Genomic DNA, 17,848 nt, shown 5'->3' with positions numbered 1-17,848 from the left:
TGCAAGAAAGTAAATTTTAAGTAAACTCATACATTTTGTAAAGACCTGCTTTTTCGATAAATTTTTGAGAAAGGACTGGATGATTTCTATAAAACTTTTTGTTCGCTTTGGCCTCTAGAAGACTTCTTGGAAATTTTAAAAGTAATTAAAATCCGTTTTTACGCACAAAAATTAAAATTGTGTTGTATTTTGGTTGCGTTAATCAGCCCTATCGAGGTTACCGTTCGGAGAAAGTCTCGAAACGATAGCCCGTTCCGATCGGAACTTACATATCTTTCAAGGTATCCACTTCTGAACAAAAAAATAAAGTATACAATCGCATTCATTTGACACATGTGTCAGCGCGATTTATTTAATAAATAAAAATCCTTGCAATGCTAAAGTCTTCTTAATTTCAACCAACCTCTCTTGCTGAGGCTTTATCACTATTTTTTATTAATCTACACTAATAATCAAAATTATATTTCCATTTTTATATTTCTTTCTGTAAAATTCCACTTTTCTTCAAATATTCCGCAACTATTTTGTGTCTGAGAATTTCCGATGAAATTCAAAGCACAACTGTCAAAAACTCTTTGTTGAATACACTTCATCGCAATGCGTTGATAGGCGCCATGTTTCATCGGAAGATTCTCCGATATGTCAATCGGAACAGATACCTCGATAGAAAATTCTCCGATTTCTAACAAATCGGAAAAAAAATTTCTACGAACGGATACCTCGATAGGGCTGAATATCAGTTGTCCGCATAATCCTTTCTGAGACAGGGGTTACGTAGCAAGAAAGATGCTGAGTGACCCTTTCAGTCAAATTTGTCTTTAAATCATAAACGACTAAAGACCGAGATACGACATTGGAAATACTCAATTAATACAGTGACAGTGACTCAATATTTACAGTGCAGGATGTCTTGAACGCAAAATAGTTTTAGTTTCTGGTGATTTCTTACAAACAGTACCAGTCATTCCAATATAAATCACATCGATCAAATAAAAGCTTGTCTAAAATCATCAACTCGGTGTGTGCTCTGTGAAGTTGCAAAGAATTAAACGGAAATCTCAGCTGTTTGAGTTAATAAGGAATTTTCGGGGCAAAAAACTTTGCAATCAAAAATCAAATGGTTTACAAATGTCCGTATTTACAAATGAAGACAAACCAACCAACTTTTGGATTGGTCATCATGCTTTGAAGTTTGCTGAATTTGAAATTTAGGAAAATGTTGCGGAGATAGGGCAAAGTTTTATGGAACTTCAACTTGGGCAAAGGCAAACTTTGACCATTTTCGCTTTATTAAAAATCATTCAAAAAGAAAAATTGTAGGGGAAGGTGGCCTAAAATGGCCCCCCTAAGGAAAATGTCCTATATCTCGAAAAACAGTAGCATTCAAACTTAAATGCTATATACTTTTCAAAGTTTAATATATTACTCTCACATTTTTTTCATTTGCGAGTTGAAGAAGTTCCAAAAAGTATTTAATTTTTTTAATTTTCAAGACGTCTACAAATTTCACTGATCAAATTTACCCGGGTAAAATGGCACACTGTCCAAACATACGTGATTTTAAATGCAAAATTGAGTCAAAGGTCTTCTTTTCCATTTTTTTGGAACAAGTGGTGCTTAATCCCAGCAGATCTTTCATCGAGTCATTCAAAACCCAGTTCATGTTGGTTGCTCGTCTCGTTTTTGTAGTTTTTGCAACTTTGAGTGTTTTGGATGCTTTTTTCCAGGTTTTTGACGGAATCAAGGGCTTTCCTCAGTCCAGGACTTCCTCTCTGTACATCGTTCATAAATAGCAACTATTTTCACTTAAAAAAATGAAAATGTGAAAAAAAAAATTTAAAATGACATGTGAAATAGGTATGCCATTTTACCCGAGCACTAAGTAGGCCATTTTGCCCATTTTGAGTTTTTTTCAATTTAATTTTTACACCAAAAAATTTAAAATCGTTTTAAACCAACTTATTTCAGTAAATTAATAAGAAATACTTCATGCGTACACACATTAACTTCTTTTTCCAAAATACAATGTTTTTTATACTTTTTTTTTGCAAAAAAAATTTCACAAAATTTTAACGAGTGTACTTTTTGATGTGGATAGAGACAGTTTGACCTGTCAAATTTCAAATAATGGCTTGAAGTTCCTGAAATTTCGTATATGTTGGTTTTGCCAGATAAACTAAAGAATCGCGTTCATAAAACTTTCTAATTATTTTCGATTCTACGATTTCTAGCAAGGGGGCCATTTTACCTTGGGGTGCCATTTTAGGCCACTTTCCCCTACTATTATTCTAAGTGAGGTTTAGAAAATAATATCATTTACCTAGGGGGAGGGACCGAACCACATCTTCCGGGTCAGTTAGTATATAAATAATAATTCATTTTCCGAGAAACTTTAAAGTGGTTGTAAACTTAAACTAATAGACAAAATGACATGATTCAGTTAATATAACTGCATTCGGTCAAAATGTACAGACCTATCCCGTACTGTGTCAATAACAACAAACAAATAACGTTAAAAGGCCAGAGCAACGATATCTTATTGGACAGTAACAATAATATTTATAACTTTCTTAAATACTTATAACTACGTTTAAATAAATTAAACATTTATACTGACAAGTAAGAAACTTATCCTCTATTTGGAAGTCAGTGACAAAGTTGTATAAAATCATTAAGTCAATAAATTTTTTCAATCGACATCAGCAAATCATGATGAATATATGTTAAAATCCAAGCATTTCACAAGTAAATAAAAATTGTCAACTATAGGTATTATAAATAGAAAATCAACTTTGCCATTGCCGGATTTATGAATACAATAGCCGTGTTTACGCAACTCGGTACAATTTTGCACGATAAACAACAACTGAGCTATGTAAGTGCGCACTTACCAATAAAACACGGCTAATAAATTGATTTACTCTTGACAAGTCGCATGTAAGCGTACACAAATTGTACTAGATTCATTAACAAGTGTCACATGAAACTAAATATGGTTTGTTTCAAAACTATGTTCGCATGCGAAAACAAATTGACTGGCTTAAAATTGTTTCAAAGAACATTTTCGATCAGTCAAATAAAAGTGCTACAAAAGAACTCGAAAATCTGTCTTTTGTAAACCTTGTTACAAAAAAGTAGTAGAAACGAATGTTTTTTTTGCAAGCAAAAGCGAGCCTTAACAATGTCAAGCTGATCCATTCATCTCAATCCAGCACTATCATTACAAAATGACATCATAGCTGATGTGCATGCAAAAATGTATTTACACGCCATTGTTGTGTTGTTTCTCATCGCTTAAAAAAAATAACTAAAACAAAAACAAAAGGAAAAACTTGGCGCGGCTGTTACACTTCTGCCTTCTATTACTTGAACATTGCTTTCTATATAAGTTCAACTTGTAGTTATGTCAACTTGATCTCTGATGAGACAAAACCTACCTGTGAGGCTGTTTATTCCATATAATCGGGTAAAAATGGCTATAGTTATCTGTTTACTTTCACTGCGCGGCAAATCATGTAAGCATGAGCGGTGGCGGTAAGATGCATTAAACCGTGACAGCAGAGCGTCAGTGATGATGATTGAGTAACTTTATTGAAGCGCATTAAACTTTACAAAAAAAAAAAAGTAGGTATACCCAATAGAGGAGGAGGAAAATCATCATGATGATGGTAACATCAGTTACATAATGAACCTCATTCCCGTGTGGATAATACTAAAAATACAGCTTGCTCTTTATTATACGTTTCAAACTGCTTCAAGCCTACAGCATAACGAATCTTCGTTTGTTTTCTTCTTCAAATCAGCCAATTGGAACCAACAACACAGTTATACCAGTTATCTATAGCTGAAAATCCAAATCCGATGAAAACCATGAAAACCTCTGTCTAACTTCTTTCTCTTTATTCCATACCATTCGGATTCAAACCACTCGCTCGCGCGCAAAAGCAATAAGCATCGACTAATTGTTGGTAAATGATTCGTTTGTTGTGCATAGCTGGAGGCTTGGTTAGTTTGTTTAGTAGGCAGCAGCGCAGCAGCTTTTGTTATTGCTATTGCTGCCTGCTTATGGTTCAATCTAATAGCTAGCTGCTCTTGCCGATGTGTGTTCAGCTTTCACCGCACATATTGAGCTCTGTCTGCAGGCACTTAGTGCGCTTGGATGCGTGCGCGTATAAGTTTTGCTTAATGGGGTGCCATGTCAAGGAAATCATTTGTTGTGCTGGCGAATCAACGCAATAGAGAACGCAAGGTGTTAATAAATTTTAATGTTCGATCATTGACTTAAAACTTTTCGCTGCTAGAGGGACTGTTGATAATGTTGTGAAAAATTTGAATGAATCGTTTGAGGATCATTTGTCTATAGGTTGTTATGGTGAGTGGGTAAGAACTTACTTTTTTATGCATTCGACTAACGTATTTGAGTACGTGTTTCTACTTTGAATAATAATAATAATTGTGAAAAAGTATATGAAGGAGAGAACAAACATTGAACAATGTGAATAATAAGCAAATAACTAACACAATTTAGAAATTTTCAAGCTAAAGAACTTCTTTGAGATGCAATTTTCATGCCAAATGTCAATCATTATGAGTTTTGTTATTTTGATGAATTTTATGGAATTCTATGAACTCTTTGGGAGTGCTTAAATAACACCTGATGGCGTAATAGCGTTAGATAAATTCGTTAAAGAAATTATTGATGATTATGTTAAATGCCAAGCTAATAGAATTCGTTGACCAAGTAATAGCCCAGAAAATTAGTCAAAATATGATCATCAACTCATCGCATTTTTCGCGAGACAATTTTTTTTTCATGGAATGCGTTCGGGTATTAATGTATTTATCATAAAAGTCAATTTGTTGGGATAAGGTCATCTTGGAAAAGCGGTTGGTACCGTTTTTATTTAATAGCTCATTTTGACTAAAAATTACCAAGAGCAGACTAATTCACAATTAAAATATCAAAATTCCGTGAGGTAATTAAACTTAATTTTATAGTTGGTCAAAGTACGGGTTTATTTCGCAAGGAATTAAATAAAACTCTTTTAACTATCTTAATCGTAATTATAACCATCGATCGCATCGTAGAAGCAATCTAACTTACATCTGAATTCAATCCCGATGCAAGAAAATATAAGTGCAATAGAAAATAAGTGCACAAATTACTATAGAACTATGAATTAAACATAAATTATTTATTATTTTTAACATAAATATTTACATATTACGCTTATTTTTGAATTAAAAATGTTTACATTTTAATTTCTTTATATTAAACGTGCAAAGAACGACTTTTTGAAAAAGTCTGAACAAAATGGTTTTCTTTGCCGAGCTAAAACTCCGAAATTATATAAGTTAAAAATCTGAAGAAAAAAAGTCTGTAAACTTTCAAATTGTTGGCACTAATAGTTTGGCTGGAATTTAAAATTGATCGGAAAAGGTCTACAAGCCCATGTTATTCCCATAAGAAACTTCAACCGCTTGGAGGCACGGGTTAGAATTAAGTTCGAGACTTGAAACTTGGGGAATATTTGTTTTTATTTATTTCCATTCATATGAGCCCTTGGGACCAGGAAAATAGCCTTCAGTACCAAAAACAATCACAGCCACTAACGGTGTTGTTAGGACAGTCCGTTCAGAGTTTTCCCAAAAGCATCAGCAAAGTAATATAATCTACATCTTTGCGCTGAAAATAAGTTGAAGATGATCTGCTTTTTCACTACCTGCACGAAGTGTCATAAAAATGCGATGGAAGCAAAACTCCTAAAAATTGGCTAATAACACTGGTCTGCAAAATTTAACTTTTCTTTTCTCCTTCAAATATTTTTTTGATATTATGAAAGATTAGACTTTCCTGAATCTAAATCTGGTTTCAGAAAAATTCTATCAGGTACCATTTTTGTAAAAATGATTTTTGAAAAATGTGGGTAGTTTCTAAAAAATCAACCTTTTAGATTTATTTGAACTCGTGCAAAATTAAAACTATTTGTAGCATTGAGCTCAAATTTGGAGGACTTATTCCTCGTAATATAGCCTATCGATTGACACCAAATATATCCTTTTACATTAATGTTTTCTCATATTTTAAAATACTGATTTATTAAAATTAGCAGAAATATCGAAATCCTTTACTTTTTAGTAAATCCTACAGGAACAAAAACACCTTAATTAAGGAAAATGTAAAATATCAACGCTCATTATATTTAAAAAGTCAAATATGTAAAGAAAACCATAATAAAATACATTAAACAAAATTTTTACGTGTTTTGTAATTTTATATACTATTTATCTATTTAGAAATATCTTATTTGTAATAAACCATTCGATAAACTGCCTTGTAAAGCTTCAGATTTGTTTCTACTAGAAACAAAAGTATACTTTTCTTATAGTTTTTTATGTGCTGAGTTAGAATCCGAAGTCAAAAAAATTCTATCACGTGAGGATTTTAAGATATTCGCATTAAAGTATCACAAAATCAAGTTTTTTCTTAGAAAATCTCAATAAAAACTACTATATCTCACAAATCAGAGCCGACCGAATTTTTTTGAGTTCGGAATCAAAATCAGCACACTAAAGTCCATTAGAAAAGTATATTTTTGTTCTAGGGAGAAAGATATATTAATTTTTAGAGATAATTTTTTTTTTATGATAAGATACGCCAAACCTACTAAACTTACTTAAATTAAGATATCTCGGAGAAGAAAAGAGATATTGAGAAGATTGAAACTGAATTTGAAAGAAAAAAATAAGTTCTTTTATAAACCGTAACAATTTTAATTGAAAAATATTACATTATGCCAAAAAATTTCTTCGAAAACAGCAAAAAAATGGGTTTTTGAGATTTTCTAACGGGAATATCTAAAAAACGTGACGTGCTAGATCAATTCTGTATTCGGATTCGGAATCAGCATACAAAAATCCTTTAGAAAAGTATAGTTTTATTTAAAGGAGGATTTCCTTGCAGACCAGTGTAATTCCTTCCCTAAAATCTAAAAAACATAGCAATCTACAATGATAGAACTGGGCCCTATTGCACCAACCACTTTGCACTTTGCAAAATAATACTTTTCTGCAAAATAAAAGTGCTAAGTGTTGCACAAAACATTAAAAGTGCCCCTCTTTGCACTTTGCAATTTTTGATGTTTTTTTTTGCAAAGCAAAAAGTGCGGGCGTTGCACCAACTAAAAATGGAACTTTGCGTAATTTGAAAATTAGCAAAGTAAAGCAGTAAATAGTTTCAACTTCTTTTCATTGTTTAAAAAGGTTGAAATCTTCTTTTTTTACCTAAACAACGATATCTTTTGAAATTTTATTGTACTTTACTTTATCATTTGTTATTTTTTTGGTTAAAGTTATTAAGACTGTTGCTTTGCTGCAATTTTTTTAAATAAGAAAATAATAGAATTTTTAATATAAAAATAATATCATTATTTTAACTTTGAATTGCAATTATTAATTGAATGACGCATAATTTTGAATAATGTGGTTGGCAATTCTAGAGGTAGCTATGTGGCCATGAAGTAGAGCGCAGAGGTGCGTTATTTATTTTACCATAGTTTATTTATGTTTATAATATCGAACTATGGTCTTTTGTTTAGTTATAATTTGTAACTATTTGACAGCTAAACTCGGTCCTAAACTCCTTTTGACGTATCAAATATTCACGATTTCTAACTATTTCGAATTCACTTCCATGATCTGAGTTTAGTGTGTTGACCCGTGAATTCAGATGTTTGGTTTTCAAGAAAATTCAAACATTTTTATTTCTTTTATTTATCAGCGGAAAAATTAAATTAAAATTTAATTTTTGAAATTTTATGATGGAAGAACATTTATTTTGAATAAAAACATGATTATCTACACTGAGGGAAAAAACAACTTAAAATCAACGAAAACCACGTTGATTCAACTATTTTTCGGAATGATTTTGCGTTATAGACGAAAATTTTAAAATCAAAGTAAAACATCGTATGTTTAAAGTGGTTTGCAGTTATAAAACATTTTTAAATCAAAGTTTGAAAAAAAGCATCAATTTATTTACTTCAAGAAAATAATTGGCAGCCGCTGGGGATCGAACCTACAACTCTTGGGTCACTAGGCGAATGCTTTACCACTGTGCTATCTCACTGTTGGAAATTAAAGTGATAAAATGTTACAAACGCTGAAGCCGACAAAAATAAAAATTTTTTTAAGTTGTTTCAATTTTTACCGACTTCTAAAAAGGAGGAGGTATTCAATTCGACTGTATTTTTTTTTTTTTTTTTGTTTTTTCAACATTAAATCAACGTTTAACATTATTACATTTTACGTTGCGGTTTTTCCCTCAGTTGTAACATTACACGGTGCGACACTGAAAATACACCCGAGAAATAACATAGTGTAGGCTGTTCGTATGGTCGAATAATGCATAAAAATATTTTTGTTATATTTTTGGAACCCTCCATTTTTTTTTTATTTACAAAAAACCATTTTTACAGACCTTACGATGTAATCTATCAATATTTCAGTCATTTTTCTAACAACTCTCAATATGTTATATGTTTTTGGAAAGAGGATTTCCAGACCTTTTGAATGATGTATATAAGTCTATTGTTTAAACAAATTAAGTGTAGGTTTTTATCCCACAAATCTTGAAAAAGTGATTTTTTTCCCAATTTTTTCAACTTTACCCAATTTTTTTTGCAAAATAAAACAAACAAAAAAATAAAGTAAGGTTATATTCTGAAAGAATATACATTTAGGCACAAATTGGCGTATTTTTTTATTGAATTTAACCAAAACTGCGGAATCTATGCTATTTTTTCGTAAATAGAAAATGTGGCTTTTCATGATGTGAATTGCAAGGTGCACAATATGGTGTTCCATATTTTAAAATAATAAGAATTTCTATGCTCCTAAAATCTTATATGGTTGGAAATAAACTAAAAAAAATATTTTCCAGGTTTCAAGTCTCTAACTTAATTCTAACCCGTGCCGCCAAGCGGTTGAAGTTTCTTATCGGAATAACATGGGGTTTCTTGTACCTTGTTCGATCAATTTTAAATTCCAGCCAAACCATTCGTTCAAAAAATTTAAAACTTTACAGACTCAAATCTAATAAGTGTAGCTATCATGTTAAAATTTTTCAGATTTTAAATTGTTATAATTTTAGAGATTTAGTTTGGTAAAAAAAGTCATTTTTTCAGACTTTTTCAAAAAAAAATTAAAAAACATACATTTTTTTTCACAAATAAGCGTAGTATGTATATTTAAAATTTATATTCAATTCAAAGTTATATAATTAACTAGTTTTTTATTTATTTACTACAGTACTTTTTCTTAAATCGGGAACATGTTTTTTGAATATCGATGTGACTTGAAGAATGAATACACAACTAATTTTTTATATAACTATGAATTGAATTTGCATTTTAAATATACATACTACGCTTATTTGTGAAAAAAATGTATGTTTTTAAATTTTTTGACATTAAACGGGTAAAAAGCGATTTTTGAAAAAGTCTGAAAAAATGACTTTTTTTACCAAACTAAATCTCTAAAATTATAACAATTTAAAATCTGAAAAATTTTAACATGATAGCTACACTTATTAGATTTGAGTCTGTAAAGTTTTAAATTTTTTGAACGAATGGTTTGGCTGGAATTTAAAATTGATCGAACAAGGTACAAGAAACCCCATGTTATTCCGATAAGAAACTTCAACCGCTTGGCGGCACGGGTTAGAATTAAGTTAGAGACTTGAAACCTGGAAAATATTTTTTTTAGTTTATTTCCAACCATATAAGATTTTAGGAGCATAGAAATTCTTATTATTTTAAAATATGGAACACCATATTGTGCACCTTGCAATTCACATCATGAAAAGCCACATTTTCTATTTACGAAAAAATAGCATAGATTCCGCAGTTTTGGTCAAATTCAATAAAAAAAATACGCCAATTTGTGCCTAAATGTATATTCTTTCAGAATATAACCTTACTTTATTTTTTTGTTTGTTTTATTTTGCAAAAAAAATTGGGTAAAGTTGAAAAAATTGGGAAAAAAATCACTTTTTCAAGATTTGTGGGATAAAAACCTACACTTAATTTGTTTAAACAATAGACTTATATATATCATTCAAAAGGTCTGGAAATCCTCTTTCCAAAAACATATAACATATTGAGAGTTGTTAGAAAAATGACTGAAATATTGATAGATTACATCGTAAGGTCTGTAAAAATGGTTTTTTGTAAATAAAAAAAAAATGGAGGGTTCCAAAAATATAACAAAAATATTTTTATGCATTATTCGACCATACGAACAGCCTACACTATGTTATTTCTCGGGTGTATTTTTTTTTTTTTATTTTGTAGCACAGTGTTATCTATCCTAAATGATTTGTAAAAATAACACAACAAATTCTAACAATGCCACTTCAACTCGTTTTCACATACTAACCATAGTTATTTAATCTTAATAGTTAATTATTCCTAATTTCAAAATAACTATTACTATACTATTCATCTTCAAAAAGTCATTCAAAGCGAAAAACTTTGCAGAATTTTAAATGGAAAGTGCAAAGTTTTTTTGTTTGGTGCAACGAAATCAAAGAATTCTTTGCAAATTGGCAAAACTTTGCACTTTTCAGAAAAGTACTTTGTGCTTTGCAAATTTGTGGTTGGTGCAAGAAAATTTGCAAAGAAGGAATTTTTGTTTTATTTTTCAAAAAAATAATTTCCTCTCTGCAAATTGGAGCTTCGTGCAACAGAATTTGCAAAGTTGAAGTGCAAAGTTGCAAGATTCAAAGTGCAAAGTGGTTGGTGCAATAGGGCCCTGTTCAAAACAAACGAAATCTCTATATCGAGTAGCCAAGGATCCAAGATAACATCTGATTTTAGGTTAGGACACTGCCGTCATTATGACGGAAAACTATTTTGGTTAGAATTCTATAGAGTCTACATAAGTGATATATCTTATCTATTATATAACCGCAGTTTAAAATAAAAAAAAAAAAAATTAAAATGATGAACGCTCACTCACATTCTTACAAGCATCCTTTTTATACCACGTGATGTACTTACAAAGTAATGACTTTTTGCAAACTTCAATTACTTTTACATTATTTTTTTAATTACCAAGCATTTTTCTCATTTCGTCCAAAGTACGAAAGCACAAAATTACACCACCCAACCTTAACTCTTCATCCATGATAGATGAGTTTCTATGAAAAAAAAACGTATTATAAAACCAAGGTCAAAAGTGTCGGGTGTCATCTAAAATGTGCGCTGCTCGTCTGCATACAAAATGTCATCATAGCGAGTGTAAAGTGAGTCATTTTAAACTATAGTAACCCAAGGATTAGGAGCACACTAATCTTTTGGAGGGCAAAACAACAAAAAAGTAAAAAAAAGTAAAAGAAAAAAATAAACATAAATCCGATTAAGGTCCCAGGTCAGCAAACGCAAATGTAACAAAATATATTTATGTTCTTCTTGCCTTTTCCATCATCTCGATGTTAGAAATGAAAAAAAAAACTAACAAAAAATGATAGAGGAGTAAGCAAAGTAGTAGGTACCTTGTACCGGATGTCCTTCATGAAAGTTTAAAGAGTACGGGGTCGTCGATTAAAAAAACAAAAAAAAAAACAAAAACCACTGACATGCGCTGCACCGGAATTGGTTGTTGTAAAGCACCCTTACAATTAAAATAATAGGCTAACTAGAAACAAAGATGAATGAAAGTAAAGAGGAAAACAACAACAACAAAAAAGAAAAAAACGGCTGCACCTATTTGCTATATTTAGCTTTGCACACGTACGTTTCATTGTTGTTTACAACGGAAGTCCTTCTGCCAAAGATGGAAGTATAAAATACACATTCAAATAATTGCTCACAAATACACTTGTTTCTTTCTCTTTCTTTCTTTCTCGCTTTCTATCTACTTATATTCAAATCCCCACCATATAAGCCAGTCATCAGGAAAACTGGGTCGAGTGATGCTCGAAGGATATTTCAATGCAGAGGCGAACGTGATATACAATCGCCAGGGTATAAAAGGCTTGATGTATCTTTTATTCGTTCAAAGTATCTGTTTTTTTGTTTTTTTTTATTTTTTTAGTTTTCTTCTTCTTCATTTATTTATGTATTTTTATTATTTCTATCTGAACGTCAGTCGTTGGTTATATGGTACTGTGCTTGGTGAGGCTGCTGCATGAAAAGCAATGAAGAGAAAAATGAAGGAGATAGTGCTGATAGGAGAATGGCTCGGTTGGTTGGCGATACACACAGTTTTGCTCAGTGCTGGATTATACAAATTCATATAGGCAACTGTATCCAAAGTTAGTTATGATTCTTTCAAACATTTTTTGAGCTATTGAATAAAAATGTTTCCTCCTATTCTTAAAGTGTTCGTTTCTTTTTTTTTTTTTCAAGTGATACAAAAATTTTAAACTGGTTTAAATTTACAAATTCTGTTGAATAATTTCATTCTTTAAAAAACTAGAACAAGGGGATACAACAGGGTTTTATGTTCCAAGAAGTGGACAGTACTGATGCTAATGAAAATGTCAATTGTTGTTGGACTGTCATCATAATGTCAGCTGAATTTCTTGACCTTTGGAGGCTGACAAAATTTGTACCTTTGCTAATCATGTGTATCTGACTTTTCTGTCAAAGAATTAAACAAATCGGTGCCTAAATTCTCCGTAGCAATTAAAATGCTGAGGCTGAAACAGGCCCGTTTTTGTGAAAAGCTCATCTGCTTAAAAAAATGTATACAACGTAACTGATGACAATAATTATACTAATATATTTCTCGGGATCGGGTCAAAATTCTGGCTTCAAAATTCTGCTTTTTTAGCGAAAATTCAGTTTTTCAAAATTTGGCTTTTTTTCTATTCTGCTTTCCAAAAATCTGCTTTTTAAAATTCTGCTTTTCAAAATTCTGCTAGCATTATACTTGAACAAAAAAAATTCTGCCAATTCTGTTTTTTTTTTTTTTGTATATCATATGCGCTGATTAAAGAAAAATACACCTCATTAATGTAATTCAACATTGGTACTTTCTTAAATTTTTTTGTTTAAGTGTCGCAAATATTTTTTAAAATGCATATACTGACTTTCTTTCAAATAAAATCTATAACTTATTGGAACAGATGTTGTTTGATACAAAATATTTCTTTTCTTATTGAAATTTTTGAATATTCATCTTTATTTGATGAATTAAAAAATTTTGTATTAAAATGCAGCAGCTGCTAATCTTAGTAATATAAACAAAGTCGTGTTAGTTACTCCATTTATAACTCAAGAACCACTAGGTCGATTTTTATGATCGGAAATAATGCAAGGACAAAATTTACTCATTTTCTCATACATTTTGTATTAAGTAACTTTTTCGATAATATTTTGAGGATTGAGTTCAATAATTCTTTTGCCTGTTCGACTTATCTGGCATTGGAAAAGTAGTTTTATTCTGTTTTTAACCCCTTGTAACACAAGATCGTAAATTTTAGAATTAATAATGTCAATCGACTTGTTTTAACTATAACAAAACATTTATTTCTTAAAAATTCAATATCTTCATTATTTGATTAGTTATTTTGAAATGTAGGGAGTTAAAAAAATAAGTTTAAATAATTTATTTTTGTATTTAAATGCAAAAATTGAAACAAAAAACTATCTAGTAATTTTTTTTACACAGATTTGGTTATTTTCAAAAAAAGGCGAACTTTCAACATTAACTGCCAATTTAAAGCTATTGGTGTCATTTATTAGAAATATGGTGTACTATTTCGATAAAGCAATATTTAAAAGTTATGCTATAAGTTTCAAAAGAAAAAAAAAATATAGTTTGAACAGCTTTTGTGGGATCTTTGTTGGTTTGTAACATAATGTATCACTTGGGGTACGGTTAACGATGGCGTAAAAACCGTAATATGAAATACCATAAAAATAAAATACGAACAAAAAATAAATTGACGTTGTCTGCATACAACAATGCTAACTGAGGAATAATTATGCTTTTAAGGCACAATTTTATTAGCTGAGACATTGAGTCCTATTTTTAAACAAAAAGGTAATTTTTTTTAATTTCAAACTTTGTACCTATATTTTTTTTAACTTAACAAAATTTTGTTTTAATATTTAAAATGTTTTGAAAAAACAGTAGGCCATTCAGCAAAGACAAAAAATTGACTAATGTTGTTAAGGGTAATGTTATTGCATATTTCATCGTGCTCCCATCGGATAACGAAAAACCTAGCTTTAAAATAGTTTAGTCAACTTATATTTGCGATAAAAGAACTTTAGGTACCTATGTTCAGTAGAGTGGACCAAAAAAATCATTTTTTCATTATTTTGATTTGCTCTACCGAAAACTTGTTTTCTCGACACAAAATAATGCTACCCTAATTTTTTCAGAATTTTTCGATGATGTTTAGGGGTTGCGCGCACCCCTTTTATAAAAAAAATAAGCTCTTTTAGTTTTTAATTTTTTTAAAGCTTAAATAATTTTTTAATCGAAAAGCTGTTTGAGGGAAAAGTATTGAGTATCAATAGATCTACTTACATCAATTTTTCTTTTTTCAAAAAAAAATATTTTTGACTGATTCCCAGGCGTTAGAAGTCGAAATTACTGGTAAATGCTGGGAAAAAAGCCTAAAAACTATGTTTTACTGTTGTTTATAACGGTTAAAATTATTTTTATCGTATTCCTCATCAAATTTACTTTAAAAACCGTGCTTTTATATTGCTAAATTCTTCTTAGATTGATAAAAGAAAAATAATTTTTAAAAAAGATCGTACCAAAACAAGTGAAGGAAAAATGGGGGAGGGTACTATATCTTGCGCGACGAGATTTGATAACAGTATTTTGTAGAGGAGTTAAATACGATCCTTTTTCATTATGGGAGGGGTGGTCTATCTGGCTCCGTTTAGGCGGGAATGGCAATTTCCTAAAAAATGACTTAAAATGATAAAAAATATATTAAAATACAATGGCAACACTTACAGTTATGAATGATAGCTTTTTCAAAAGCTGGAACTGTACACTTTATTCTAATTTTGAAGTAAAGTTATTTCAATCAATTGTTTTTGAAATAATCGATTAAAAAGTAAAAAATTGGGAAAAAAAAGTTTAAAAAACACATTAAATACTGTTTTTTGTCAATTGTGGATTACAATACAAAAAATGGCTGATAAAATAAAGTGTCACAATTGATTCCTTATCAAATACTGAAGTCCATAAGTTTTAATACTTGCTAGTTTTTGATAAAGTTGAAAAATAAAAAAAACTTCTTTTTTATCAGACCTACTCGAGATCGTCCTTCTGGTTCCACGAAATTTTATTTTGATAACTATCCATATTTTTTAATGATGTTGTTGTTGATGCAGCGCCTTATAATATTGAATATCGGATATGTTTTTTGATGGTGGCAAAAATATTAAAAACAGCCATAAAAATTATAATCTGATAAAAAGAATTTGTTTTATTTTTCAATTTTCTCAAAAACTAGAAAGCATTAAAACATATGGACTTCAGTATTTGATAAGGAATCAATTGTGACACTTTATTTTATCAGCCATTTTTTGTATTGTAATCCACAATTGACAAAAAACAGTATTTAATGTGTTTTTTAAACTTTTTTTTCCCAATTTTTTACTTTTTAATCGATTATTTCAAAAACAATTGATTGAAATAACTTTACTTCAAAATTAGAATAAAGTGTACAGTTCCAGCTTTTGAAAAAGCTATCATTCATAACTGTAAGTGTTGCCATTGTATTTTAATATATTTTTTATCATTTTAAGTCATTTTTTAGGAAATTGCCATTCCCGCCTAAACGGAGCCAGATAGACCACCCCTCCCATAATGAAAAAGGATCGTATTTAACTCCTCTACAAAATACTGTTATCAAATCTCGTCGCGCAAGATATAGTACCCTCCCCCATTTTTCCTTCACTTGTTTTGGTACGATCTTTTTTAAAAATTATTTTTCTTTTATCAATCTAAGAAGAATTTAGCAATATAAAAGCACGGTTTTTAAAGTAAATTTGATGAGGAATACGATAAAAATAATTTTAACCGTTATAAACAACAGTAAAACATAGTTTTTAGGCTTTTTTCCCAGCATTTACCAGTAATTTCGACTTCTAACGCCTGGGAATCAGTCAAAAATATTTTTTTTTGAAAAAAGAAAAATTGATGTAAGTAGATCTATTGATACTCAATACTTTTCCCTCAAACAGCTTTTCGATTAAAAAATTATTTAAGCTTTAAAAAAATTAAAAACTAAAAGAGCTTATTTTTTTTATAAAAGGGGTGCGCGCAACCCCTAAACATCATCGAAAAATTCTGAAAAAATTAGGGTAGCATTATTTTGTGTCGAGAAAACAAGTTTTCGGTAGAGCAAATCAAAATAATGAAAAAATGATTTTTTTGGTCCACTCTAATGTTCAGTTATGACTTCATAAAAAAATTTGAATTGAACAAATGACTGGTAATTTTGCCAGTTGGTACTTCTCTTCGTAAGGAGGAGTACGTTTCACATTATTTTCATACAAATATATATAAAATATTTATAATTAATTGTGCTTTGAAGCAAGAAATTTTGTAGTTAACAAATCAGGTGGACGGAAAGAAATGTAAAATGTTTAAATGTTATAATAAAACAATAATTAAAATACAGCTCCCAACTGCCAATATTTTTGCCGATACCTTAAAGCTTCTGTAAAAATAGGTTAATTTAAATCCGATGAGCCAACGGCAAAGTCCAGCATTCTACAAATATTACTTCAAATGACCGATTTTGTAATAAATAAAAAAAGTTACACATACGCCACAGTGACCCTATAAAAATAAAAATTTAGTAGGTAGTCAGTACCAAATTTTAAAATATACTTAGTTGCTATATAACATTTGGAGCACTTTTTTGTCAGCTCTTTCAAAAACATTTTCAGCTTCTACATAAAATATTAAAATAAAAAAATTGATTCCTTGACAAAAACCAGTTAACCAAAGACCAAGTTTAAACTTGAACGTAGATTAAAATTGAGTAATATTTAATTCCAACATCAAAAATAAAGTTATTGAAACCGGCCTAGTGTCCAACAAACTGCGGTCCTGACCGTGCACTACTACTCAATACTGGGTGTGTCAGCCTGCAGTACGTACATCTTTTTTATTCTTCTGGTGACATCATAACGAAAACATAAGCTCATGATGCAGACATTTTCATTTTAGCTTTCAGCTATGAGAGTAGTTGAGAAGAAAAAAAAAATAAATAAAAAATAAAAAAGTTGTTACCTCGACTACGGCGACGACGACGACATCGACGAATAGCTCTGCAAATTTCTTATGCCTCTGTGCAAATTCCACGAAAACAAGTTCTGGCTCTTGTCCCGATCCCAAAGAGGGGATGCAATCTTGGTATTTTTTTTTTTATTTTGTTCTTCCAACAAATATTTTCTTCCTTTTGTTCAGAGCATAGTAATAGGTATTTGAGGGTGGGAGATGTTTTTTTTTTTTTTTTTTTCTTATTTTTGCTGTGTAAAGTGGTGTAGAACTCCTTTTGTTTTACGTCTTTTTTTTTCAAAAATGTGGTTAGAATTTTACTCCTACTTCTTTTCACTTCAGTTATGAATAGAAATTGATTCATTCTATTCAAATGGAAGAGAGAGGATAATAAGGGAAAATTGTAAAACTAACTTCTGAATTGTTTTTAAAAGCTTTACTCTCATTTTATGTTTATTAAAACATAATTTGACACTTTGCAATATGGATTAATTTGAATGCAAATTAAAAATATTATTCACTTATACGAAAGAATAATGGAGTCAAGTTTTTTGTTATTTTGCAATGAAATTATCCTTAA

General features: G+C 30.2%; 1 protein-coding gene across 2 annotated transcripts in view; it reads right to left on the bottom strand.

The window, feature by feature from the left end:
• The window catches only part of LOC129911847 (serine-rich adhesin for platelets), a 117,407-nt gene that overhangs the window by 29,485 nt on the left and 70,074 nt on the right, over window positions 1–17,848 (bottom strand). The window lies entirely within an intron of this gene.

This window comes from Episyrphus balteatus, chromosome 2 (genome assembly GCF_945859705.1).
Source record: "Episyrphus balteatus chromosome 2, idEpiBalt1.1, whole genome shotgun sequence".
In the NCBI taxonomy this organism is placed as follows: Eukaryota; Metazoa; Arthropoda; class Insecta; order Diptera; family Syrphidae; genus Episyrphus; species Episyrphus balteatus.
Note: the sequence above shows the minus strand (reverse complement) of the source record. Positions and strands in the feature narration are given on the sequence as shown.